Raw genomic sequence first — 25,666 nt, forward strand, 5'->3', positions numbered from 1 at the left:
AATCTCCAGAAGAGGAGCAGGTGAGACAGCATTCGAAAGTAGCATCAAATCTTTTAGTCATTTACTGTCGGTGTGGAAGTTGCATGTTCCTTTCTGCTCAGTATTTATTTTCGTGGAAACATTCAGACACACGAAGATTTTCTGACATATATGGTCAGATGAGTTAGTGATGCACATGTGACTTCAATGACTCACTATCTGTAAATGTTCTTTCAAAAGCTTATGCCCCTGAAACTTCCTACCAAATAGTTAAAAGTAAAAAACACTTAAAGGCTTAATGTCTTCAAGAACCAAGAAGAGAAGTCTTGTTATTCTCTAATGCTGCTCCTATGATCATCATGGTCTGGATGAAGGAGAATCTCAGAGTAATTTCTCCATCACTTTCTGGCTCCTGTTTGCTCTAGACAGACATTTCCAGCTGTGAGAGCACATCTTCAGTCTCCTGCTGTGAAGCACATGTGTGAACAGCAGCTGCAGAAGAAGTCCGGACCAACCGGTCCACATGTTTTCTTTAAATTCTTCACTGTTCATGTGTGAAGACAGCTGAAGAAAAGTTGAGACCACAAATGAGGCATTTCAAGCAGATTTATGTTCATGACTCAAAGCAAACTTTTGACAAACTTGCCCACCTAATGTGCCTGAAGTCTTCTTCTACAGGTAAAAAACACTTCAATGAAATATAATTTTTTTTTTTTTTTTTTTTTACCATTCGTTACCTGTTCTTATTCACATAATCTAAATATGACTGATAAATTGCAACAGGTAACCATTGATATATATAAGAAACTATAACAAAACACTTTAGCATGTTCTGTAAATTTAAATGTGTGTGTTCAGATTCTGTTTCTCCTTGTGTTTTGTATGCGTGTGTTACAAGCTATGATGTTGAGCATGGTTTGTTCTGAATTAATCCAAGATATGGAAAAAGAAGAAGAAGAAAAAAAACTTTGTTGAAGTCCAAAAATTTCTTCCCTCCTCTCCTCTTTCTCCAACACTTTGTTTTTTACAGGCTGCCATTTCCACTAAATTAGTACCCAGGGTTTTAATTGCAGTTTATGAAGCTCATTTATTGGCATGAGAGTCTGAGAGTTTGTGTAATGTGGCATCCAGTGAGGCGGGCAAGAATCCAAACTTCTCTGTGGTTTTGCGCTTCTATTTTTTTTTTTCTTCTGTTGTTTTCTTTCTCTCCCTTCTTTTCTTTTTTAACACTAGAATGTTGCTGGGCTTAACCGTACATGCTGCTGTTTTTATAGAGAATTAGCACGTCTCCATCCAACGCTGGCTGTGTGGCTCCACACTGAAGTGTTGCCTTTAAATCAGCCCTCCCCTTTAAAACCACCCTGGCACGAGCCAAGAGCCGCACATTTAGCATACAGAAGCTTAGATCTCCTATGATTTTAATCAAAGCACTGGGAATATTATAAGAATTTTGATAATAAATGTTGCACGTTAAGGATTGTCGGACATGTAATATGACAAGTGAACCTTATAGAAAGAGCACATGTCATTTTCTTGACCTATGATCTTAGTTTCTCTAAATCCCAGTTTCACTTTCCCTTTCTCTTCCTTTCTTCTTCCACATTGTCCCCTCTGTGGCATTCCAATGACACCCTGGAGGCTAATTAGGCCTTAATTACATTTGTTGGAATTGATTTGTGATTTCGTCTTTTCTCTGTTGTTCCAGCTCATTGGCCCCCATAGAAATGTCATTAATGCACCATTATTTTCACGGGCGGTCTAATTAAAGGGACATACTCTCTGGGTTTCCTTTGATGAGATACTGGGAAGGCAACTGGCGTCCTGATGATCCAAAATGGAGGACGCAGCAGGAGGGGATGTAAAACAACCCTATGTATGAGGATAACAATTCTGCCAGACTGAAGTTGGCAGGTGGTTTGTTCGGGAGCAAAGTGACATTCATGGTGTTTGACATGACATTATGATTATACATGTGGCTTAGTAGCTTATAAAACTGCAGTTTTATTACAGTGCTGCCATCTTCATCCTGTAATCTTCACTTGCTCTGATGAGGGCCAAACCGACATTCTGCTGGTGTGTTTAAAAAGGTGTTAATGAAATTTTAAGACATGACACAACAGCGGAAGCTTCTTACTTAGTAATGAAAATGTGCACAGTGCAATAATTGTTATCATCTAATTCATTTTATGTTAGACATACTTGGAAACAAAATGCTGCTCCAGAGAAACTTCCTGATGGTTGCTTGGAAGACTTTCAGTGTTGAGAAGGATATGTTGACTACCTTTATGTGGTCCTTTTAAGTACCTGAGCTTTCAGTCCAACCCGTATAACATCCAGCCAGGTCCCATGGCAAAATGAGAGACAGCCGTGGTTTACCCTTTGTGTTCTGACTCCCTTCACCATGTTGCTCTTAATGCCTAGCCTTAATCAAGTAGTTTGTCACGAGTAAAACAGCAACAAAAAACAAGTGAAAGCATGAGGAAACATCAACCGAATGTTAAAATGTCATTTTCAAAAATGAGCATGTTTTGGCATGAGACTGGGTTGGGCCATCAGTGTGTGCTCACAAAGCATGTTGTGAACGTTCGTTTGCCTGCCAAGTATGCTGATGAATCCTCTGATTCAAAGCGGGCACTGAGAAGAATGACTTTGCTATTGTTCTGCCCGTTGTTGTCTTTGTGTACATTTGGGCTTGCAGCAGTGACGTGTGGTGCATTGTTTTTAACACTGAGGTTAGCCAGCCCCCCAATCCTTATCTTAATCTACCACAATCTCTAATTTTGGTCTGAAAATACATTGGCAACATTAATATCCCCTGTTCAGTTGATGATTGAATTAGAAACAATATTGATTTAGTTAGACAGCATTACTCTGCACTGTAAAGGTAAAGTTTGGTTTGGACAAAAAAGTAACGTCAGAGCATTAAATGCTTAATAAAATGTAATAAATCAGGAAGTACTGTGTTAGCTTTGTGATGGCATTGAAAATCTCCTTGGACATTGTTAATGCAAGTATTTGCACAAGTTAATATAGTAAAATGTCCTCAAATATTGACAATAAATAGAGTGAGATACTAAAAATTGCTGTTGTTAGGGTGCACTATAGTGCTACTTGAGTTTCTTGTACATTTACCACACCAAACATTTTTTCTTACTGATATAAAAGTGCACAATCAATCATTTTCCTCAGTTATGGGGAAGCAAACTTTGATTTATGAACCAGTTGTTCTCACCTTTTCACTGAACAACATAGCTCTTTTTTAGGGTTAGCAAACTAAATTAATTTTTTATATATATATATTTTCTCTCTAGAATCACCACTTAAAAGTAAAAATGATTTAATCTCTCGTGCATGACAAGAAGAAGAGATGGAATGAAAGGTGTGCATTATGACCGTATCACCTCTTGGTTATTATCCATTGCCCATTTCTGTTTTAATTGCTGGGCTGAATAACAAAGCATCAGTATGGCTAAGAAGCAAAAAGCACATCTGACTATCCTGCAGAAATAGCAGAGCAAAATTAGGAGTTGGCACTTGTTTGTGATTCTTTTATAACACTGGTCTTTCCTTGGGGAGGCTTGTGGGAAGGAGGCAGAGGAGGGAGATGAGTTCTGTGATGCATTAACATGTGGAAGCCCAAAGCAGCAGCAGTAACAATCTTTCCCAGCCTTATGGTGTCCTTCGAAGAGCGTTTCTGTTTCCTTTCTCTCTCTCTCTTGCTGACTGCTCCACTCTCCTTTTTGCTTTGCTCACCAATCTGCAGCTGGAGTGACCTCCTGCCACTCTCCTCTGCCCTCAATTTTGGTGCAATTCTATCAGTTGTCTGTGTGTACCCTTTCTGTCTGTTATGATTGCGTATAATGGTACTCAGGCCAACTTGCTGGCTGGCAGGCTGACGGGCGTGTTGGACAACTGCATCACAGTTGGCTAGCCTAGTAACAGGGAGGGAGAAGTACAGAGGGAAGGAGAGGAAGGAAAGAATGAGAGAAAAGGGTGGAGGGAGGGAGCATCAGAGCTGGAGATAGAGCGGGAGACCAGGGAACAGGGTCACTTGAGTTTGTTGCTCATAGGATATCAAGCTGCTCGTTCTCTCCACCCTGTTTAGTAGTCTGGCTCTTCTACCTCCCTCCAATCAAAACCGCCATCTTTGGGAGTGTTACTACAACAACAATGTCCCTCATAAGACATCATAAGACGCCCTGTTTTGAGTCCAAGTTCAATTCTGTCATGTAAACAATTGTCAATAGAAAATTAAGTGCAAGTAAGCATAAAGTACTGGTAAGTGTGAGGGTTGTGGTTCACTTATGGCAAAGCTTAGCAAACAGGATCAAGCTTAGCTTTGCTGCAGCTATTATAGAAGCAATCTGCTTTGTTGCAAGTTATTGAAGCCTGTTTTGCAATGCATTCAAGAGTGAACTGAGTTTAGAGTCGGAATTGTTGCTTATAAGGTGTTCTCCTTTGTTTTTTTTCCTTTTTTGTCAGGCTCCTGTGATTGCTGAGTCATCTGGAAAAAGCGGCACTCTCGCATTCTTTATTCTTGGGTAATGCAGCATAAGAGAACTTCCATTTTTAGCTTCATGGCAAATTACGTTAACCCACAGTTCAGTGAGCCATAATGCTTTGAAAGTAACAAAAATTGACAGAAAGGGATAAAAGTTTGGCGATATTGCTCAGGCTTTCTCCCTGCAAAGGTCTCCTTTACATTTCATTCCTGCTGCTGAGCAGGATATGAATGGGTTAAACCTGTCTGCGGCCCACATCTGGGAATCATTTAAAGCATTCCACAAGGCTTACCACATGTTTTCAGATGGACTAAATCCTGCGAAAGGCTAGGCTGTCAGAGGTTTAAAAAAAAAAACAATTTTTTTTTTTTTTTTTTTTTGCCTGGAGGGGAAAAATGAGAAAGACCACATTAAACTGAATAATAGAATTTTCTTTTTTGCAGGTGATCATAGGTTGGGTGGGTTTGTAGGAATGTTTCTGTGTTTTGATGCGACAGTGACAGTCTGTGTGCAGAGATGCTCATCCCTGAGTCCTGCATGTTATTTGAACATGTTCTGAGTAAAAGCTGTTTCTTTACAGCCATTTGCAAGTTCAAAAGAGGCTTTCAGGCTCAACTAACAGTTTCCATGACGCTCATACTATCTCATTTGCACTCTTATTCTTCCTTTTGCACATTTCTCCAGTGTAGCACCACAAATTGAATAAAACGAGAAAACTGCTCTGCCTTTCAGCACACCTTTCTAAACACACTTACATGAGTGGCACATTTATTTTTTGGTAGAGTAGCTGCTTTTGACCAAGCAATTGATATCTTAATCTAATTGCAAAATATCCAGTAAGACCCACTTTATTAAGACCAATCAAGCATCCTTATGTCATGCCCTGAAGCGCTCTGTATGGAGGCTGCTTGACAGTTTGACCATAACTCTACTTTGCATGACAAGCTAATAAACAGAGAGTCACAAAGTGATTAATGGCTAGGAGCTCAAAATAAGTATCTGGATTTAAGAAGCTAATGAGAGGCTGGACAAATGCAAAATAATAAGGACTCAGAGGATGATGATTGACCTCCAAATCTCGGCCCCTTCATGGCTCTTGAGCCTCTTACACCACTTATCAGATTATCTCTAAATGTATACTCAATAAAGGCTGGCAGACTACTGCTAGTTTTGACGTCAGGCTCTTGGTTCTCAAATTGTACCAGTATATTAGACACCGTAATTACCCACAGACATTTGGGGAACTGGAAGTATTTCTCTTGGATGTGAGTGACACCCTGCATGGTTGTGGGGTCTCTGACACCCTGTCCTTTTCTCTGTGAACCAGGACATGACATGTGGTATGTGGCCCCGTGCTTGGGGGGTGAAAGCATTGATCAGGCTGGCTAATGTTACCACTCTTTGGAAATAACACTGCACTTTCACACTGGGCAGTAAACAGGCACGCGGCATTCAGAGGTGGAAACTGAGCACCTGCTAAGGGGCTCACCAGGTGTCTTGTAAAGAGAAACATGAGACAACGATACAGCATGATCATCTAACAATAGCCATCTACTGGGACCATTTACTTTTTTGTTTGTGGAGATTGAATGGCAGGATTAAGAAAGCTCTTTGAGGCCCCTTTAGGAGCATCTTGGAGGGTGCTGAAAATGAATACTGTCATGGTTAACTCTGAGTGGAATATCTCATAACTACCTTGTTTGAAGAGTTGGTAAATGCATCTATATGTCTGTAGTTCTTGCAAATGGTTAAATCAGACATTTGATACTACCCTAACAGTTACAAGAGTGCCAAGTCAAATAATCTGTTTTTAGCAGACTAGAAACCGATACGCAAGCTTGCCCACATATGACCACCAGCAGAAACTGCTAAAAACCAGAAATAAAATAAATATCTCCATATGCAGATTCATGCTTTGTTTGTAATGATTAAAAAGGCACAAAATAATATGCTAATTAGATTTGCAGTTACTTTATTTTACAGGGTACTGGTGATGGATTCTGTTACAGCTGAACTGACCCAAAGTATCTTTTAGTGTGTTTCCACTCTGCATACCAAGCTAACAGCTGTCCTTGCTGTGGCTAGAAGTTTTCTTTCTTTACTATTTCAAGGACTAGATATTTTTATTTGCCTCCCTGTTATGTGAATATCTTGGAACCCCTGGCTTCTCTAAACCTCTAGGAACCACATGAAGTAAAGAACTGAGCTTTCCTTGAAACACCATTGGTCTGTAGCAAACGCTTTGCTATCCAAAAGCATAAACATGCTGTATGCATAATGTGCTTAATCCTTTCAGCTTTTGTCAGGCTTGTCTGCTTTGCAACTCTTTGAAAATAGTGAAAGCAGCATTAGAAATCTTGGATCTTCGAACCGTGTCCACATTCTAATTTCCTGTATCCATGCAGTAGCCAGACACAAAGTTAATACATGTGCCTTACAAGCTTCTGTCTCAAGCCAGACAGTCTTAAGGTTTGCAAATATACATGGAGGCTATGTAAAACATTATATGGTGGCATGCATCACATGGCTTCACTATGCTTGACATGTCTGTTTTGTTATACAGTATATATTCCATTGCAGTCTGTATCTGTGTTACGGAGCAAGGGTTAGCTACACTAAACTACAGAGGCATTAAGATTCAGCTCCAGTAACTTTCAGCGTAAACCTGGCTATGAGCGGTGGATGCAGCTGGGCTAAGGAGACCCAAGAGGTCTCACTATCCAACTACGAGACATGCAGAGGAAACACAGTGCTTCACAAGACAAATCCCTACACTGCAGCTGAGTGAATGAGGGTGAGTCTATACGGTCTACATGAACACATGCTATACACATGCATACCAGGCCCCAGCTCCACCTGTCAGAAGGCAGTGAAATGAGACAGCTCCATCTCTTCAACATTCTGTTATGACAGCAGCTACTTCCACCAGCACATTCTTTTAGCATTTGACGACTCCCTCAGTCCACGGTTGCTCGCATGCCTTCGTGTCCCATGTCACAACCAGCCCCCTCAGTGTCGCATTCCTTACTTGTGTGGTGATGTGTGACAACTGACACAGTTTAGTGTCATTCATGGCTTTTGTATAAGAAAACCTTAAAGGCAGCAGGGGAAAAAAGAAGGATACTGATGCTCACACGGTTTCAGTGGATGTGTTAGAGCTCCCTTAAAAAAGATGAGAAGGTAACCATGCAAGCAAAACATGTCTCTTGCTGTCTTGCAGCCTTTAGTCACATTATCTGCGAAGAGGAGAGTCATATACACCTTCTGTCATAAAACTTTAATGTTTTAGGTGAAAAGTCACTGAACGCTTACGTCATATAGGAGAAACAGAAGAAGACACATCTCCCACTTTTACCTCTCCTAAACACAAACACACGTTAGAGCTACAAGTGCCACGTGTAATCTACTAAAGCATATAAAAACAAAGACCAGGGAAAAGTGAGCGCTATTTGTCCAGCATAAGACTAATTTCTTTTATTATTTATTATTTTTATTTATTATTTAAATTATTTTATTTAAATGTCATAATTCTATCCAAATTTTAAAAATGAATTCACAAAATTGAGAACAGACTATTTTGTTTGATATCATCACTGTTTGAAAAGATTGTGATAAGTGTTAGATATTAATGTGTGGAAAGAGGAACCATTTTCTTGTCACTAAAACAGATTCTAAAGTGCAATTCCCCTGTTTTATCAGCAGAAGGTGTTTAGTAAATGCATAACTGTCATCTTTACTCTTCAATTGCATTGGCACAAACAATTAAAAAAGTCTTTTAAAAGAAATAAAAGATTAATTTGATAAAACATCTTTGTGATATTGACGGTGTTCAAAATGAAACAGTCTATTATGAAGTCATTATTATTAGTATTTTTTCCTTAATCCATTCCAAACTGACAATATTCAATAACAGTATAGACACACACACCCACACACACACCTAAACACACAAAACAAACACTTTTATAAATCATATAACTAAGTCACTGTTTCTTTTGTAAGCTGAAAAAGCAGCTCAAATCTCTTTAAATTTTTAACAGGATGTGTCACCACCTTTATTTTTCAGAGTTCACGCTTTGAGGGCATTTCTTTGAACTAAAAGCCTGGAGATTTTAGAGTTTACAGCTGCAGACGAAAGCGCCAGTAAACATGTAACGACTTTATCATTTTTTTTAAATAAAGTTTTTAATATAAATGTGAACTATTCTTTTGCACTCTTGAAAGATTAACAGCAACATAAAAGATCATGTTCAACAAGGACACACGCACGATATCCATTAACAGAAGATTAACAAGTGGCATATATGACTTACACAACATGCATACATTTTACATAAGTTTTAAGGTGTAGCTGACAATGAAGATAAATGGAAAGACCATTTAGATGACCGTATGATTTATGCAGTTTTAATGTTGCTCACAGTGCTATGATCAAATAGTTTCTCTGAGTGGTTTATTTAAACAGCAGGGGTAGCTGGCTGCCTGAATGCAGAGCTATAAAAGGATAGAGGACAATTTGTGATGAAAGATATTTTCGAGGATATAATGGTGGCCACAGCAGGACAGGGAAGCACAGTCACGCGACGGAGGAGAGGCCAGATTGGTCAAAATTTCATACACAGGATACATGTTTAACTCTAAATGTTCTCTGCTTGCTTATTGTGATGTAAAATTTAATTATTCCATTATTGAAACGTTGTTTAACAATGAAGCTGTTTGTACTGAATGTAAAATTTTTACATATCATGCCCAGACATTTATTTCATTGGCTGTAGACTACAGGCCTTCTGTTTTTATTTCTGAAAAATAACCTTTTTTTTTCTTTTTGCAGCATGGAAACGCTATTTTACCTAAAAATTTTCCCACAGTTGCTTGTGTAAATGTTGCATTTAATATCGATGGGTTAGCGTGGCCAAACGGTGTGTTGCAACTTTGTGATTGCTTGCATTAGTTTAGAAATATAAGTTGCATAATCACATGTTCACTAGAGACACTGCTATCTGTAAGCTCACTTTAAGGCTAAGTTCGTTCTTTTGCTACACCTGAAAGCGTGCCCTCGGTAGCCAGAACATAAACGCGCATTTTAGTGAAGCATCAAAAACATTAAAAATGCAACTTAACAAATGGTGCACTACTCTTGCAGCCTGGCTCTAACTCAGCAGCCAGCACATCTGGAGGACCGGTCTCCCAGAGTGCTGTAATGAGAGTGGCGACACTCCCGTAGACTTCTATAGAAAGAATGGAATGCGGAAGTCACGTGGTCCATGGAGCTGCAGAAAGTTCAAAATGGCCGTTGCTCCAGCACTGTACGCAGTTCATTTTCGGTCTTTTGGAGGCTTTTTTGCCGGTAAGTGGCAAGAATTACTAAATTTCTAGAACTTTGTAAGCATTAGATCAATGTTCTGTAGCATATTAAGCGAGCATTATTATTTAATGTAGCGTGAAATAATTATTTAGCCAGTTAGTAGTTCATGCTAGCAAAACTTATGTCACGCTAGACATCGTCAGCAAGCCTGTTTTAATCCAAATACATTTTGCTGTTATAAGCATTCTTTTCAATATAAAGATTTTTTTTAAACATGTTTAACTTTTGCTCTGCGAGACTGATATTATTAAGCTGAGCACAACATATGACAGTCGTTGTCCCAGACGGCAGAAAAATGTGGACATTGTATTTTAAAAAGAAGAAAATGTACTCTTGATTGTGGTTTTTAAGTATTTAGTTGGATCAAATTTACAATTAATTACGGGAGACTGACAGATAAACTTTTTTAACACGTTATCTACTCAGAACCAGCAGAGTAATATGTTGTTAAACACTTCTCTGCATTTTCCAAATTAATCAAAACTCTTAACAACTCAATTGTAAAAATTCAAACCGTATTAAAATAAATCCCCATTTAGTTAGTGTCACCATGCAGTTATTTTTTTAGATTTTAATCTAAACAAAAGAACAGTAAACTGTCTGACTGCATTTTTAAAAAAGCGAATTCATTTATTTTCATCACACAATGTGATGTTTGAATCTATTAAACAAGATAACAGTTAACTAAGAATGAACAATGATAAATGATTGTAGAATATGCGTGCAAAACAATTTTGAAAATACTACAATTTGTAATGCAGACATTGCTTTCATGTCCATGTTTTCAAGGGGACTGATCTTCAGAGGTGATCTGAGTGAAGACCAGGCTCGTGGAACTTGACGGTCCTGTCAGTGATGGAGTGATGAGGATGCTGGTAAGTGGAATGGTGGAATGCTGGAGCTGGTTGGCTGATGGAGAGGCTGTGATGACAAAAAATAAAAGTGAAATCAAAATGATCGGGTGACATTTACCACATGAAAACCAACGGAAGCTGCTTTTTCAATGATTTCCATGATGATTGGCTTGTAGCTTGCCTCATTGGTGGAATTGCCACTGAAATGGTAACCATTAAATTAAGTGAGACCAAATTACTAAGACTTTTCAAAACTTACCATGCATTTGTAGCGAAGCTGAAGCTGCCCTGGGTTGATAGGGGTTTGCAAAGCTCAGACCAAGCTCCTCCATGGCAACGAGCAAGGTGTTTGGTGGAGGTTTGTATGTTGTGGGCCTGGATGCTGATTGACATTGCTGTTTTTTCTTTAAGTTTCTTGTCTGGCTTTTGCTTCCAAGATGCCCATCATTGGACAGAACTTTTTTTCGTTCACCAGAGATCTGTTTTGCTGCGATTCTCAATCTGAGCCTGATGAATCTGCTGGTTATTTTTTTTTTCACATCATGGCACAAAGGAAGCATGCTTTCCAGTGACCTTGCTTCTCTCTCCAGAGTATCTGTGGCATTTGGAAGCTCCATGAAGGATGCACTGGACCTGGTTCGGAAAAGCTTCTCAATTTTCTGGACCAGACTGAAGGCTTCGTGTGATGGACGACAGAGCACACCCGGTTTGAATTCCTTCAATGTCAGTAATGCATCATGCTCTCCTTCCAGACTTTCATCATTTTGCACAATCGCACTTTGGCAAACATCACAGATGTCGCAAAGTTTGATGACTTTATTTACAATGTATCCTGCAAGATAGTAGAGAGTACAGGTTTCACTCTTTGAGAGATCTGGAGTATCTTTGTGGCCAGTCAGCTGGTCCACTCTCAGGCCAGGTCTGGGAGTTGTCTCCTTGTTGTCCAGGAACTCTGCCAAAAGACTGTTGTCATCCTCCTGATAGTTTCCTGATTTGACTGTCACAAGAAACTGCCCAACTGATATTGATCTGAGAGCCTGGTGGAACTCCACTGGTGTTGGGACAGGATTCCTCTGCCTAATGCAGCTGAACAAGTTTTCAAGACAGTCTTGGGTAAATCTGCTCGTCAGCACAAACATGTGACCATGGTCAAGCATGTCCATCTGAATGGATAAAATTGTAGATGTTGCCATCACAAATCCTGTTTGCACAGGTTTCCAGCTACCTGTTGGACCAATCTTTAGACCACGGAAGAGTTGGATCATGTTGTGGAGAAACTCGATGGCTTTGTGGTACTGTTCCATCTTGTGCCTGCTCAGCGCCATTACTGGGTGTCGGGAAGACATGATATCGAACCAGTGGTTGACCTGCTCCAGAAACCATGCTGTTGTCAGGTTAGAGGTAGGTCGCTGCTCCTTCTCCACCATGTATTTCAGACCTGCACTCGCTGACATGCTGAAAACATTCATTGCAGGCCCCACCTTCATTTTCTCAAAATGACTGGGTTGAAGGGTTTTCTGACACAGATTTGGAGCAATTTTTAATGGTGTTCCTTCTTGAAAATCCACCAGATCTTTCAAGGGTCTAATGGAAACTTCGTTGTGAGGGAGACTCTCTTTTTCAACTATCTCAGGTGGAATTTTAAATGTCTGTCCACGCACTAGTGCACTCTTCAAATTTTTTACCAGATGTGGGACATCTGGCATAAAGTACAGCCTCCTGTCTGGTCTCGCTGGGTGTGGGATGGATGTTTGGTTGTGGTCCACTCCAAATGACCTCCACATAGCCCGATTAGGACTGCCCATGTCAGTGGTGACATTTACCACATGAAGCCCTATGGAAGCTGCTCTCTCGATGATTTCGGTGATGACAGGCTTGTAGCTTGCCCCATTGGTGGAATTCCCACTGAAATGGTAAGCGACTACTTGCTTCCATCTCAGTGTGCTTCCTGCCAACATGAAAACACATGCATGTGTTGCTGCTCCTGTATGCCCAGGCAGTGTCACATCCCCGAAAAGCTTCCCGGTTCCAAGGTGCAGCTCCACACCTGGTGTGATGGCCATCTCATCTACAGTCAGCACACATTCCTTCTCCAAAGCTCCAAGACTGTTTACCTTCAGCTCAAGCATCTCAAAAACCTCTTCTAGCACACCTGGTTGCAGTTTGATGTGTTCCAGTCTTCTTTGCAAGGTTCGGATATCAGGTAAAGGGTAATCCATATCTTGTAGCTGCCTGTAACCCGTTGAGCCGGCTGAAAAACGGAGCTTTATGGCTTTTTTTACAGTGTCTTTGCTCCACCTAATACCTTTTTTGTTCTTCATGCCAATTGCCTTCATCTGATCCTTGGAAAACATTTGACCCAATTTTTTTTTCATAGTGACAACTTTTTTGCGCAGGACTGCATTCATCTTTTTTTGTCTGCTAAATGCTCTCTGTAACTTTCTCAACTGATCTTTCTGGCTCTCTGATTCTTCTCTCAGGTTTTGGATGCTGATTTCCTCCTCAAATGATTTTTCACTGGTTCCTGTCACTGTTGACCCCTGCACACTGGATCCTGGCTCATTTGTATCTGGTTTGTCCCTCTCTTCTGAGTCCACAACTTCATCTTCTCTCTGTCTCTCTCTTTCCCTTATCTCACTTGCCTCATTTCTGGTTCTCCCTTCCTCAACATCTAAAATGAATATGCCACTGTTAGTAAGAAGATTAGTCATTAATTAAGAAATGTAAAAAAATATTCCTCAACAGTACTATGACTCATACCAAAGTTAACTGTAGAATAATATGTGTGGTCACTTCTAAGTGAATTAACATTTAGTGGAAGTTCTGGTGTACTTCTCATTGCAGGACCCTTCCTTCTCCTTGGCGCTCGGCGGTGGACAAAAAGAGTTGGAACAGCATCAGGCTTCAGTCTCACTTTGCCCGTCTTTGTCCTGTTAAACTGATCTCCCTCAAAATGTGCCTGCAGAGTATCTCATTAGTTTAATTTCCATACATGTTGCATTTTTATTGAAGCATATGACAGAACAACATGTTAAACCCTGATTTAGAATCTTTGTGTGTGCAGTATAAACTTACCGCACACAGTTTTCTGTTATTATGATCTCTGGAGATGGAGAGATTGCTCCTACTGACTTGGACTAGCCATTTTTTTCTTCTCTCTGTGTCTTTAGGGAAGCCATACATTCTGGTCCCTTTTTCAGAGTGGCTGGTGCACCCAAATGCAGCACAGCCTACCATGGTAAGAGAATCAACCTATAAAGAGGTTTTAATATGTATAATTAATTTGTGATATGAATACAGTGTAAAGATAATAAACTCTCTCACATTTGGAAGATTTATTGTAATGTAAATTAAAGCAATGATTTTGAGAACCTTTATTTATGGAAATGGAACTGCAGCAGTCACTTGAAAAAAAATTGGCAATCCTGGGTATTTGGGTATTACATTGTTATCAAGATCACTTATTAAATTTTAGCCTGAGTGTTTTTAAGGTTCCCTTTGAGTTTATTTAATTTTCTTCCGATGACATATTTCTTTTTTGTTAAGTTGAACATAGTTAAATTTCAAGAATTTGTTAAACTTTGAATTATATTGACCATGTGGAAAGTTATGAACAATCTTAGTACCAAAGCACATTTTTTAATAAATTTATCATGATAACAGATGATAAAAACAGAAGCAAAGACAGGGGATTTATGGTCTCAGGAGTGAGATTATGGAAATTCTTAGAAGTGATGTTAAAATGATCCACAATATATCAGTTAAACAATACCTTTTTAAGAGTTTTATTTCAGAATTAACAATGTTTGTAATTTGGACATGGACTGTGGAAAAGATTGCTACTGGTCATCTATTCAAGCTGTTTTTTGTAGAGGGCATGTAATATATGACATCTTCTACATGCTCCTTTCATCCATGTTAGGGCTTTATTGTATTTTTTATGTAATTCTGTATGGTACAGAAAATTGATATGGATGAATAAATGAAAAGTGAAATGAAAGGAACACACCACCAGTTTTTCAGTCTGACTTTGGAGCTTTTGATGATGAATTATTTCTGTATTTTTTGTTACCAGAGTCCACTGATGTTTCGAAGAGATGGTCACTACCAAATGAAGCAACTGCCAAGTTGAGAAGGATGAACCCTCATTGAATGAACCTTTAAACAATTAATTGTTGCAGATTCAACTATTAAACATTACAAGTATTAGTAAAAGTACTTCTTTATTTCTGCATTTATTACACTTTCAATAATAACATTGTTTAATAAAAATATTTTGTTAAAAAGCTGTTTTTGAACATGGATACTTGTTAGCTAATATTATAAAAGGGTCAGTGAATTAACATTTAGTGGAGTCAGATCAGTGCCATTTTACGGTAGTTTTCTGGTTAGAAATACAATATACATGGATACAGATGCATGTATTAAGCTCATATGACAGGAAAATATGATCAGATATGATAATAGAATAGTAATGTTTGTTATAGGAAATAATTCATCTAAAGACACCAGTTAGCATCTACAGCTACATTTTATCCTTCAAACCTGCTTGAAATTATTCATTTAACATTGCCATGAGTACATTTTCCACCTGATACCAGGCAGAGAAAACAAACTGAATGAGATCTTCCACAGTTTTGATTGAGGCTTTGTTGAAGGACGTTGATGTGAAGGTAAGAAGAAGCAGAACATGTAATCTCTTCCACGCTGTGTAAGAGGATGAGATTTAGCATCCCCATGCTAGCATAAACAAAAAAAAACAGACATATCAATTCATTACATGCACATTTAAACTGATTTAGATTTTTATTGATTAGTAGCTCACCGTACATGAGCTCAGGTTTTTTATTCATCACTAAGTATCTTTAAATGAAGGCTATTCGTAATACAGATCTTCCCTCCTAGATCTACAATTTGTGATAAATGTGTCTCTGCTCCTTCCAAAAGTAAGCTTTGGATAAAATACGGATTAATAACGTAATCACTAAACATAATCAGTAAATATTTACCGAAAATGACGAATAAAATTGTAATGTCCGCGTTGCCTCCCGCCAGAATCCGCTGAACCCAACGAAGAACGCTGTGCTGTATTGAACTATTCAGAGCTCCATGAACCACGTGACCTCCTGTCGGCGATTTCAAAGAGTGTCGCCACTCTCATTACAGCACTCTGCGGTCTCCGTAAAAGGAAAGGGGCGTGGCCGACGCTGGTTGGATTTCATAGCCGGAGAACGTGACTGCAATGGTTGCCTTTGCGAAAGCTGTACTAAACTTGCCTGTTCTCTGAAAGCGACTCGCAGCTTCATCTACGGTTTGTTCAGAGGGCTTTTTTTTCGGCGCTCGTGAGAGTCCCTGTTTGGAGAACTGAAAGTCGGCAGAAAACTTTGAAAAAAGACTACCACGGTGGAGAAATACAGCTGCGGGACTGAACTTCCACCAGCAGTCCGAGAGGAGCGGGGAGGAGGAGTCAACAGGTCCCAGGTATTACCATACACTTGCCATTGACGGTTTGTCAACATTTGACAGCACGTTTCAGGCTCTCGTCAAGGTGAGCCGGGTGCTATATGCTTTTGTAGCCTTTTCACATGGAGCGTTTTGAATGTGTCATGCGTGGTCACGGTTATAATGAGCACGGGTGTTACTTTTTTTTTTCTTTCACGCTTTTTGTTTTTTGAGACGTAATGAATAACCCGAGAATGAAACTCCTGACAAGCTGGTAATCTTTGCCCACTTAAACATTCCGCTGCCCATATTGAAAGAAACTATAATTGTGTTTTTTTTTTTACATTATAGGCAATCTATTTAGCGTCTGTTGCGCTGTTAGGTGAGCTAGCATGCAAAGCTAGCGCTTCTTTGCTTCTCGGCTGTAGAGACATCGGTACACATAAATAGCCTGTATTAGACAGTTCCCTCGAGTCAATTAGCAGAGCCTTTTTGCTAACTAAAAGTGCCGATTCGAGGAGTTACAACCATGTAATACGTGTTAATGCGTCTGCACCACCTCCGCGGTAATACCTTGACATGTGTATCTTTCACGTTTGCGTTGTCAGCCAGTATTTTCTGCATGTGCATCTTTAGACTTGAAGTAAACTTTGCTCGAGTGCATCATAATGAATACCGATCATAACAGCAGCTTCCTCGGTGGGCTTCTTAAGCGGAGGACAGCTTCCAGGGGGGCAGCCACTGCTTGCCTCCCTTCATAAGCTGGAAACTTGATGACCCGAGACAAACATGCTGTCTTCTGTCACAAAAACGCCCCCCAAAAAGAGAAGAAGCCTTAAGGTACCGTGGCAAATTGGCAGATATCTCCCTCAATTTGTTAACACCCCTGATTATGCCCTGCCAGGATAATGTGGTATTTGAAGTGTCTGCATCTCCTCTAATTAAATGTCAGGATTGTTACAACATTTGAGTTACATACCCTGCAGCGTGGAAACCTGCAGTGTTATCTTGTAAAGTGTTGTATCTTGTAAAAACCACAGATTACAGTGCTCATTACACTCCATTTAAAAGCTGCATTTTCTGCTTGAGATGTCTCCTTTTGCCTAAATTCATTCGACGCGGTATTATTATTTGCTACCACAGATGATGCCACTACACCTAACATCCTTTTACTTAGTGCACAGGAATGAAAAAAAAAATCCATTTTGGGGGGGTTGTGACAAGCTGGGGGTAAAAGACACCTGACCTTTTCTCTGACAATCTGTGACATTCAGAGCAAGATACATTAGAGGGCGAGTCACTCAGCAGGAAATCTGGGGTGGTAGAGGGTTTTCCCACCCTGTCACCTCCTTTCCGAGTGTGATTCACAGTTAAATGTTGTGCCCTTGTCATAATTTGGAAGGATTTGGCCAAATACAAGACTTGGACTTGAACTGTCATGTGATGCAAATTTTGATTTTAATCTTAAAACATTTATGTGAAAATGTTGTAATCCGATGTCTAACTTTTACAATAGCTTATTTCACACATATATACTGTTAAATTCAGGGTTTTCTAAATGTGGAAACAGCCTTGTTTTAAATTTGTATGTACAAATGCAGTTGTGTTTTGTAAAGGGCAACATCACGGGTGTTTTCTTTAACCCATTCAGACACAAGTTAACCTCTAAGCATATTAAAGGGTTAATAATGTCAAACCTTTCCTGATAGGCGTGTACAGGAAGTTGGTTCTCTTGTTATGTGAACAGTGCCAGTTAAAGGCCTCGCATGCTGTGGTTTCATATAAAATACTAAATGTATCATGAAAGCAAAGGCTGTGGCACTCTCACATTAACACCTCGCCGCCTCCACCCTCTCAACGTGTCCCTCTCCTTCTTCTACAGATTGTGAAGTCGAGTTTGAAAAAAAAAAACACTGGAAAGGTTTTCTGTTGTCTTTGCACAGTAGTGAGTCAGTGGCTCCTGCTCAAGATGTTTGACTTTTATTTGTGACAAACGATGACAGTTTTTTTTTACCTGTGGAAAAAGTGATGAGTTGTTTGGATTGTTCATATTTTAAGATGTTCAGGATTTGGGGCTGTTGGGTTTTTCTGATATAGTGCAGATGTTTTCCCACATTATATATTAAAACTCTGTAGAGTAATGGTGTAAAACCAAACTCCTCTTTGTCTGTTGGAGAGTGAAATTTTGACTGACCTATTTTTACTATGTTTTTCCCCTTCTGTGGATGATATCATCTGCACAGCACAGTAGATATAAAGATTTCAGTTAGTTTGGTCCATCAGAAGTGAGCGAGACACATTTCAAGACAAGATTTCAGAGATATACCTTGGGCTAAATTTGGACCTAGTTTTCTGTGAAAAGTGTGTCAGGTGGTTTTGGTCTGTAGTGGTCTGTTGCCACAGCAGCCTGCTGCCCCGATGTTGACAAGCAGGGGCTGACTCATAAGACTGTGGCTGTGCAGTACAAGCTCATCTGGCACTGACAGATGAGACATGCATCTCACAATGGCAGTGCACCCAGGAGATGCCATCCAGTTTTTACTTAACGGTAAACACCTTTACCCAGTCCCACCCACATACTGTCACATTTTGACTGCAGGCACCTCTGTTTTTGGGTGAGGAAATGCATGAAGTGAAAGCCACGCTGCAGAATTAGCTTTGCACACTGTAAATAGGAAAAACAAGTTGGGGGGGCGGGAGATATTTTTTACTTTCTTAAAAAAAATCGATTTATAATTTGTTTTGATTTGCGCGTGTTAACTTGAGATAAATAATTCAGTTTGTTAGCGAGAACAAAAGAACTGAGAAACAGTGGCTTCTGCACATGGAGACCAGTGAAACTACGTAGTGTAGTTTTACACTAATAAAACCAGCCTTGACCCAAATTAAAGAGGCCCACAGTCTGTCAGAATAAGTAGAAATAAATTGGGATATTACAGTGGTTTTGCTGTGGTGCCCAATGACGTAATCTTTGCCCTAGGGACTGGGGCGAGTGTGGGAAAAGTGGGAGAAAAGAAGGGTGGGAGCCGATATCAGGAAAGCGTAGGACAGGGAGTGTAGCTGCTGTGATGCTGGGATGGGGAAGCTCCTCTTAACTTTGGTCAGCAGCAGTTATACAGGCCTGCTTGGCATATTGATTCCCGTTGTATTGCTCTCCATATAGCGAAATGCTTGGCCCTCCCTGTCATGTGAGGGTTAACACTTCCTCCCCTTTATACTGCCTTCCTTTATTCCTCTTTCATGGCTTTGATGGTATTAAATAATCTTTATGTGTCAGAGCGTACAGCTCCCATTGTTCATGTAAGAGCAATTGGGTCAGAGTGGTAGAAAAGTTGGTTTCATTCAAACCTTAAAGCAGCAGGGTACCTCACTTCAGCTCCCTCTTTATATTCAGCTAAAACATTCAGAGTGAGATTTCAAAGAGGTCCAAGGCCAGTGGGGTTATCAAAGCACTAAGAGAAAGTTTTTTTTTTTTTCTGTTGTGGACTCCCATAATAAAATGTCCCAGAGTGGATTATCAGTTGTGATATTTTAAGTTCCTCACTACGTTAATTTGCCTGAAGAATCAGGCCACATTCGTTTCCTTTTTTTTTTCCTAATGAGGCTGAGCTAAAGACCCAAATAACCCATAATCCTGATTATTTATTTGGAATATGTTCCAAGCTACAGATTGTTTTATTATATCTTGAAATAATTGAAAAGTCTACACAGCTGGTCTTTTTTTTTTTTTTTTTTAGCAAACAGATCTTTGAAGAATAAAAACAAACAAAAATTTAAAAAAAAATTTCAACATGGTCTCACATTATCTGTGTTGTTAATTTTCCCACAGTCTGCTGTCCATATTTAATTTTGCATATTTTTATTTTTTATTTTTTTACCCAGTTTGCATATATAACTACTTGCATGCAAATGTTCTGGTCCATGTCAGTTTTTCATTGCCTGAGTTGTCACAGAATTTCATACCGTTGTCCACACGTTTTGTACCTTGGCTTTTTAAGAAAGTGTCTGCCCAGTCGGACAGGCCCCTGGCGTGATAGCTGACATTTCCAGTGAAAGAGCCCTATTGTTGGTTCTTAATCCCCCTCCACCCTCCTCTTCATAAAACAATGGTATCAATTGCTTCCACTGAGTACATCCACAGCTATGTGAGAGAGACAGGCTGGCTTGCCCTGTTGGCTAGCCTGCCGGTCGTCTTACTAGACAGCCAGGACGACCTCTTCATCCTCGGTTGTAGCTCTTTTTTTGAGCCCACCGATTCATCTTCAGACAACTTGCACTAAAATAATCTGTAGCTTGAGAAGCTCATTTTGATTGTTTCTGTGCTGCCACCTTGTAAATACACAAATGATAGCTTGTGTATATATTTAGTTTCCCAGAGAGGCGGTGACACACCTCCACCCCACCCCTTCGTAATGAATGGTCTTTATTCCATTTTGCTTTGTTTCCCCCATGACATTGCCATTAACTTTGACAGATGATACGTCCTTTCAGTGAAACACTGATCCTGTAAACACTGTCACTGGAAATTAGATTTGTACGCCCACCTCTTTGCTCCTTTCCCGTTTTTCAGTTTCTCCTTTTCTCTCCATCTTCCTTATTCCTGTTGGTCCCGCTAACTCTACGCCGAGGGACATGCTGTTAATATTCCTTTTAGAGCTGCACTGTACTGCCGAGCTGCCAAGTTAACCCTCTGCTGCCACGAGTCAGACAGCCCGCCAATAGCAGGTGTCGCTTGCACAAATGTCTGACAAGCCAATCTGTCCTTAAGTGCTCCTAGATGATAGTAGTAGTTCTCTGAGTCAAGTGTGTGTCTTCTTTGAGTTATAGTGTAATAGTGCTTCTTCCTAAGTAGGACACTTGACAGCTTCTGTGACATTCCCAGTCAGTTATAGGGAATGAAATGCAAGTCTGCTGAACAATGGCCATGTCCAATTTCAAAACCCCAACACAGACCGAAGCATCTTAACACTGACTTCAGTGGAACAAATCTTCTGTTTTGTCCCTTCTGTGTGGGCATATATGGCATTTGACAGTGTATTAGCCAGCTGCTGTGATTGCAGCTGCTCCCACATTAGCTCTAGTCACTAGGCCACATTTATCAGTGTGAAGCGAGCACCTCGGTGGTGAGATAAAAGCACTGAACAAAGATGATACAGCCCTTGCTCTTGCTAGCACAAGCAACCAGCTTGCTCTAAGTGGCTCAGCACAGAGCATCGTTATCTTAAGGCTCTGCTGCCTTGGCTTGTGCCCGCCAAGTCAGTGTAGCTTGTGAGCCGCTGCTGCTTATTCTGTCCCCATGGGCTGTCATCACAGTGCAGCCAGTTTCAGTGAAGAGCTATCGCACCAAATCATTGTCATGCTAAAAGACTTTAGTGCAGAGCCTGTTAGATGACTGGATTTCTGTGTTTACAGCTGGAGAATTGGACATGAAGCCAGAAATTCCCAAAAAGATGAAAACAAGAAATAATTAGACTAGTAAATGATTTATTCTATTTCTAATTCTATTTATTCTTGCTCATATAAAAGCTATTTTATTCATTAATAAACTGCATGTAGAGCATATGAGGGGAAGTATGTCAGCAATGCACCCAGCCCAGAAAACTCGGCCTCAGCCTGCAGATTTTTGTCAGCGAGACAGCATAACCTGCGGTTGTAAATGATCTGCATTCTCTCAGCGAGACTGCGAAACACTATCAATAATAGCAGATTGTTTGATTGGTTTTGTACCTCATTTCATGTCAACATAATTTTCATTTTTCTTGGTTTTTTGTGTCGCAGTAATAATTCTGTAATATGGTGCACCAGGCAGCATATGGCTGCCATTTATGATCAACAGCCTCTGTAAAGAGCAGACTGGAATATGCAAATGTCTGCATGCTAATGGAATAGTAATGTAATGAAGTAGGTTGTATATGGGCAATAATGAGCTCTGGTTATTGAGTGTTGATGACTTCTTCTCAGCCAACCATTGTTGTTTCACAAGCTGCATCTTTTTCTTGCTTGTTCTTTTTGGCACACATACACACATCATCATCCAAAAAGCATGTGCACATAAAGACTCTGGCACATTTACACACAGTTTTGGACACATGACAATTGCATTCTTATTGATTCATGTCATTGGGTGAAAGGCATATTGATGTATACCTGAAGTTCTTGTCCACTGAAATGGTGAAATTAAATTGGGCAGAACTGAGACAGACGCAGCGCAGTAAATTAAACAAGTGATCTTCCCTGTTGGGTGACAGCACAATGGTGATTAGGGTTTCATGTGAGCTGCCCTACATTATTTATGGCTATGCTGTGGGCCGCCTGCAGTCGAATAGACCCACAGTCCATTGACTGGGTATATTATTGGAGGCCGACTTGTAGTGAGAAGGGGGTTAAAAATGGCTTTATTTCCTCTCGAGGAGGTCCATTTTCATCCAAATGGAGGTGCAAGTCCCAAGTGTGTTGTTTCCAGGCCCTGCATGTGTGAAATGTGTTGACCGTGCTGCAGGAGACTTCTCTGCACTGCTGTGCTTCGCATTTCTGGGTGATTTCTGTTGGACCTCTCATTCACACACACACACACACACACACACACACACACACATCAGCAAAGCCTAGTTGTCTTTGTCACTGCTTTCTCAACTTTGTACCAATGATCGTTTTATAAATTGGCTGTTTTCACATAATTTATTCCATCATTCCATGGGTTTGATATGATATTTTGATATGTTGTGGCTTGTATTAATCGTATCATAATCATATTAATGAAACAAAGTAAGTGAATGTCTTGTGGCAGTAAGATTTGGAAAGGATCTAGATATATACTGTTCACCCACAGCATAGGATGCTGTGGTCCATGCGGTTTTCAGCAAACAGGCTCATAGACTGAAGCAAAAGAACCTTTGTTTTAATAACCCAAATCAAGGTTGTCTTGATTCAGTGTAAAGTATGGAATCAGGCTCCTAATCAAGGCATTTTTTCCAGTTTTTAAACTTTTTATTTCTACATTATCAGTATCCGGGATCAATAATCAATACACCTCAACTCCCAATTTCTATTGTTTTATGTCAGTCTACAGCCTTTTTTGCTATATAGTGGTTAGCACGTGGCTAATTAGCATATCAACACAGAATTTCATTACTGCATATCCCATTTGCTTTTCTTATAATGTAATATATAATATACACACAGCACTTATTTTCCTCATTTGTATAAAACAGCTGCAGCTCACTATGTCACTGAATCAGTTTGTATGTAAAATACGTGCAGTTGTGTGATGCAGGAAAATGCAAGTATGAGACTGAGAACTTCCTAATGTTAAATGAAGACAAAACTGAAACAATAGGTTCTGGAGCCAAAGAAGAAAGATTTAAAGTCAGTACTTAGCTTGAAACAGCTAAGTTCCAAACTAGCCAGAAATCTGGGAGTTGTCCTGGATTCAGACCTGAATTTTAGCAGGTCAGCCTATTATCACTTAAAGAACATATCGAGGTTTGAAGGACTGATGTCTCAGCAGGATTTAGAAAAACCTGTCCATGCATTTATCTTTAGTAGACTGGACTACTGTAATGCTGTCCTCGCAGGTTTCCCTAAAAAGTCCATCAGACAGCTGCAGTTAGTCCAGAGCACTGCTAATGTTTTATGTAAAGCACCTTGAATTGCCCTGTACATGAAATGTGCAAATAAACTTGCCATGCCTTGTCTTGAAACGGAGCATTTGATATTCAATATTAAAAGTCTCAGACTGATATCAGGGACACAAGAAATTTTAATTTGGACATCCCAGTCACAAAGAGGGTTTCCTTAATGTGCACACATTGCCTCATGGATCATTCACTTACACTGCCATTATGTGTGTTGCAGGGCTGGATGACATCACTGCCTTTTATTTTTTGTAAATAATATTATTAAAGGAAAAAAATTGACAAAGTAATACAAAATTACATCATTGGGATTATACTTGTTTTGAACAAGATAAAACCACCTAGCTTTAAGACAAAAAAGAGAAAAGCAATAACCCAAGTGGTTGCAATTGTCTCATAAAGAGCTCCTCCATTTGCAATCTTGTGAAGAAATCAGTCGGAATAACGTTTGCAATAGGGCTACAAATCTCATGCGTGAAGTGTAAGAGTACCTCTCACATCAAAAAACACAAAAAAGAGCAAGAAGCTCAGTGCTGAAGCCGTACTTCGGAGCAATGAGTTATTTTATTCTTATCAGTGTTCAAGTTAATTATTTACCCAGGTTATTCTCAAGGATAAGCAAACAGGAAATAAGACAAAAGGACAAAAAAATATGTTAAACTGAAAATGAAAAGGGTGATAAAATCATATATTTTTTTAATCAACCAATATTGCTGTTTTGAAGTATACTTTCCATTAAATACAGTGGATTATGATTAACAAATGATTGGAAAGGATCACAGAGAGATAGAGCTTTACATAATCCCTAAAAAATGCTCTGTTGGCCTCAATCCTCATTTCGTAGAACCCCCTGGGATACACCCGACACTGGTTTCAGATTCATACAACCACAAACTGTAGTCCTTCTGCACAGCATGTTCAAGGTAAGTCTGTATGTTGTGTTGTTCTTCGCTACTCTGTATGTCAGGTATGGCGCATTAGAAGGGGGTTGTAGTTTGAGCCTGCAGCGTAGGTAGTCACAGAGCCGACTGGACGTCTGAGTGAAAGGAAAAGCCTTCAGGGTGGAACATGCAAACACTGCGATCACTTAACAGTGAGTTGAACTGTGAATAAGTAAAACCATGCAACGGCAGCTAAACAAGCAGCAGGATTATTATGCAGCTTTTATATGAAAAGGTTTTTGGCCGTGGAACAGCACAGAAATTCAAGGACGCTTGTGTAGCCATGTGATGATTTTATAGTTTACAATATAAATTCCTGAAGCAAACACAAACTTCTTGTGTAAACAGGGAGTTTTTTTTGACACACTGAAGGACTCCAAGCATGAGATGGCTCAAAGATTACATTGTTCAACCTCGTAAACATCAATGTTGAATAAGTATTTTCTCTTGGAGGCAGTATACAAATACATTCCATTATGACCTTAACCATCATCTCATATTTAGATCAAATAGCGAATTTTTTTACTTAGTCTCACCAGTTCCATGATCATATTGTATATGTCGGTCTGACTGGTAAGCAGCACATGGAAATTCAAGTTAATGTTAGTAGTAATTCTTGAGGTTGTAAGTGTATAAGATAATCCTTTATTTGTCCTACAGTGGGGAAATTTTGGATGCTGTGTTTGAAAAAAAATATTTATGAAACTGACTGATGGAAGCGACTGCTGAGTGTTGTGAATAAGTAAATAAGAATGTGAAAAATGAGAGACGTATCCACAGACTTTTTGGAGCTCTGCCCATTGTCACACCTGTGCACAAGTAAATAAAGTCCTTGCATGTGTTTGGGTTTAGCCTTTTTTCCCTAACAGTGATAAGTTACCTGAAGCAAATGATCATTTTAGCAGTGTTTGGCCACTTGATCACCTGGATTAGTGGCAATGGTGGAGAT

At 39.7% G+C, this 25,666-nt stretch overlaps 1 protein-coding gene and 2 long non-coding RNA genes across 11 annotated transcripts in view; 2 read left to right on the forward strand and 1 right to left on the reverse strand.

Annotated features, from left to right (window-relative positions):
- Positions 1 to 9,690: 9,690 nt before the first annotated feature.
- On the forward strand, positions 9,691 to 14,915 carry LOC121632010. 8 transcript variants are annotated; one of them, XR_006008857.1, is made up of 7 exons: positions 9,691 to 9,828; positions 10,636 to 10,721; positions 11,291 to 11,813; positions 11,914 to 12,903; positions 13,181 to 13,272; positions 13,545 to 13,938; positions 14,776 to 14,915. It is a non-coding gene; the product is annotated as an uncharacterized LOC121632010 (long non-coding RNA). The 8 variants fall into 8 exon arrangements; XR_006008856.1 differs by having other exon boundaries at positions 11,914 to 13,272; XR_006008852.1 differs by having other exon boundaries at positions 13,181 to 13,938.
- On the reverse strand, positions 14,472 to 15,941 carry LOC121632011. Its single transcript, XR_006008858.1, has 2 exons — positions 15,710 to 15,941; positions 14,472 to 15,440 (listed from the first exon to the last, which is right to left on the reverse strand). It is a non-coding gene; the product is annotated as an uncharacterized LOC121632011 (long non-coding RNA).
- A 34-nt stretch (positions 15,942 to 15,975) lies between these two features.
- Positions 15,976 to 25,666, forward strand: part of raraa (retinoic acid receptor, alpha a) — a 134,721-nt gene continuing 125,030 nt past the window's right edge. For both annotated transcript variants that reach the window (XM_041973128.1, XM_041973129.1), the window contains exon 1: positions 15,976 to 16,181. The gene's annotated coding sequence lies outside the window, so the exon portion shown is untranslated. The remainder of the gene's footprint in view (positions 16,182 to 25,666) is intronic.

Source organism: Melanotaenia boesemani, chromosome 21 (assembly GCF_017639745.1).
Source record: "Melanotaenia boesemani isolate fMelBoe1 chromosome 21, fMelBoe1.pri, whole genome shotgun sequence".
Lineage (NCBI taxonomy): Eukaryota > Metazoa > Chordata > Actinopteri > Atheriniformes > Melanotaeniidae > Melanotaenia > Melanotaenia boesemani.